This window comes from Capra hircus (genome assembly GCF_001704415.2).
Source record: "Capra hircus breed San Clemente chromosome X unlocalized genomic scaffold, ASM170441v1, whole genome shotgun sequence".
Taxonomy (NCBI): domain Eukaryota; kingdom Metazoa; phylum Chordata; class Mammalia; order Artiodactyla; family Bovidae; genus Capra; species Capra hircus.
The window spans coordinates 23,440,998-23,444,174 of NW_017189516.1; the positions used below are offsets into that span (position 1 = coordinate 23,440,998).

General features: G+C 46.0%; 1 non-coding gene across 1 annotated transcript; it reads left to right on the top strand.

Moving 5' to 3' along the window:
• The first annotated feature begins 2,892 nt into the window (after window positions 1-2,892).
• Window positions 2,893-2,964, top strand: TRNAS-GGA. The gene has a single exon. It is a non-coding gene; the product is annotated as a tRNA-Ser (tRNA).
• Window positions 2,965-3,177: the final 213 nt, after the last annotated feature.

Genomic DNA, 3,177 nt, shown 5'->3' on the forward strand with positions numbered 1-3,177 from the left:
AGGAGAAGAGGGGGAATCAAAAGGGGAGAGAGCAATCTAGCCAGTAATCAATTCCCTATGTGATCTCCACAGTCTGGACCCCTCAGAGAGGTTCATGGAGTTACATAGGGAAGAGAAGAGGGAGGAAGGAGATAGAGGTGACCAGGAGGAGAAGATGGGAGGTCAAAAGGAGAGAGGCAAATCTAGCCAGCAATCAGTTCCCTAAGTGTTCTCGACAGCCTGGAGCACCCCCCAAAATTCACAGAGTTGGGTAAAGAAGAAAAGGGAGAGGAAGGAGATAGAGGTGACTTGGAGGAGAAAAACCAGAGTCAAAAAGGGGAAAGAGCAATCAAGCCAGTAATCACACTCCTAAGTAAAAATGGGTACTGAAGACTGGATTCTTAAAGGTACAAAATTGATAACAAAAATAAAAAACAAAGATGAAAAATCTAGAGGACAGGTTAGACTCTCGAAAATACAATAAAAAAAACACAAAAATTATAAAAAATATATATATATATGAAATTTGCTTTAAAAATAAGGTCTTTTTTTCAAGGTAATAGTAGGTTGTAAAAATGAAAATTAAAGGCGTAATAAGGAACTTAAAAATAAAATATAAAAAAATGTTAATAGTAAAATATATCTAGGAATTTCTCTGAAGCCGTTGAGGGCAGTGTGGGGTCAGTTCACTTTCAGATAGTTCCTTGTTCAGCTTATACTTCTTCTCAAGGTCTATAGGCCCCTTCCAGTGTAGTCAGTGCTAACTACAGGGTTTTAATCTGTTGCACCTGTCACTTCCAGAGCAGTTCCCTCTTCTTTGTTTATTTTGGCTTCCTCTGTTTGCAAGTCTCTTCAGTGTCTAATTTCCACCCTAACACAAGGGGCAAAGGTGATCACTTATTTAGGCTAACTTGTTCAGTTGTGCTGTGGTGGGGCGGGGCGGGGGGCGGGGGGGAGGAACACTGCAAACAAATAGCACTGGCGTGTGTGGGGAGTGCTTGCAGTGTCTGGGCCACACTGGGTTTGCCCCTGCTCACTGCGTTGTGTGCTTTCCCCGGCAATACTGCTCAGGCTCCAGGTTGCTCTGCAGGGGAACTGTCTAAAGCAGGCTCTGGGTTGCATGCACTTCCCAGGTCTAAGCCACTCAGGTTCAGGTTCTCGAGTACTCCACAAAGACACAGACTTGGTTGGGCCTGCATTTTGTGCCCTTCCCAGGTCCAAGCAGCTCAGGTGACCAGGTGCTTGGCGAGCACACTCTCCCAGCTGGGCAGTGCATCTTATCACCTCCCCAGTCCCAGCCGCTTGGTTTCCTGGGTGCACCACAAGAGCGTCATCTCAGGTGTGCCGTGTGTCTCCTCTGGGGAGCTGATCTCTGACTGCGACCCTCCTGGTGGATGCCAACCATCCAGGATCCCAGGAAGACTTCGTTAGTAATTGGGAGCTTGCTCACAGTTTGGTGGAGGAGGCCATCTCTGCGGCTGAGATTGCCCTTGCCTTCCGGCTCTGGCTGTAGCTGTCTGCCTCTCTGCCTCCGGCGAGGGGAGGGGCCTGTCCACAGCTCGCTAGCTCTCCTCTGGTATTCGCTCAGTCCTTTGTTCTGTGAGCGGGCCAGGCTGTGCCTCAGAGCTTTTTGCGGGAAAGTTTTTTTTTTTTTCTTCTTCTTCTCTCTCTCTCTCTTTTTTTCATCTCTGGTTATTCCCACAGTTTGGGTTGCTGTCTCACGTTAGCTCCCTCAGGTTGTTCTCAGGGCATTCAGGCCTGTTCCCCACCCTATGCATGCAGCCCACGCCTCCCTGTTCAGCCCTCCCTTGCTGCTGGTGGATGTGAGCTTCTGGGCTGCCTCTCCATTGGGAGTCGCGGCTAGGCGTGTAATCTATGGGTTCTTTTTTTCTCCTCCCAGTTATGTTGCCCTCCAAGATTCCAAAACTCCCCACAGACCCACCGGTGAGAGGGTTTCCTGGTGTTTGGAAATTTCTCCTCCTTCATGACTCCCTCCCCAGGATGGGTTTCCATCCTTAACTCCTTTGTCTCTCTTTTTATCTTTTATATTTTGCCCTACCTCCTTTCGAAGAGAATGGGCTGCCTTTCTGGGTGCCTGGTATCCTTTGCCAGCATTCAGAAGTTGTTTTGTGGAATTTGCTCAGTGTTCAAATGATCTTTCGATGAATTTGTGGGGGAGAAAGTGGTCTCCCCATTCTATTCCTCCACTATCTTAGGATCGCCCCCCCATCTCAACATCTTTTAAACTTGTTTTCTTTTAGTTACCATTTTTTTGTGTGTGTAGTGACAACAATTTAGGTCTACTCTCTCAGCAAATTTCAAGTATACAATCAAGTATTATTAAATATAGGGCTTCCCAGTTGGCTCGGTGGTAAAGAATTCGCCTGTCAATGTGGGAGATTCCGATTTGATCCCTGCGTTGGGAAGGTCCCCTGGAGAAGGAAAAGGGAACCCACTCCACTGTTCTTGCCTGGGAAATCCCACAGACAGAGGAGCCTGGTGAGCTACAGCCCATGGGGTCACAAAAGAGTCAGACGTGACTTAGTGACTAAAACAATAATTATTAAATATCATCATTGTCACCATATTGTATGTTAGATCTCCAGAAATTACTCATCTTATAACTGAATGTTTGTAATCTTTGACCAGCATCTCCCCATCTCCCCACCCCCCAATCCCTGGAAATAAGTGTTCTACTGTCTGATTCTGTGTGTTCTATGGTTTTAGAGTCCGCATATAAGTGAAGTCATGCAGTATTTGTTTTTCTGTCTCTGGCTTATTTCATTTAAGATATTTTATAATATCCTCCAAGTCACCAATGTTGTAACAAGGGCAAGATTTTCTTCTTTTATAAGGCTAAATAACATACAATTTATATGTATGTATTTACATATGTATACCCACATATGGGCTTCCCTGGTGGCTCAGAGGTTAAAGCGTCTGCCTGGAATGCAGGAGTCCCGGGTTCGATCCCTGGGTTGGGAAGATCCCCTGGAGAAGGAAATGGCAACCCACTCCAGTACTCTTGCCTGGAGAATCACATGGAGGGAGGAGCCTGGTAGGCTACAGTCCATGGGGTCACAAAGAGTCGGACACGACTGAGTGACTTCACTTTCACTTTCACCCACATATATATCACATTTGATAAATAATGCTACAATGAACATATGAGTGTAGATGTCTCATTGAAATAATGAT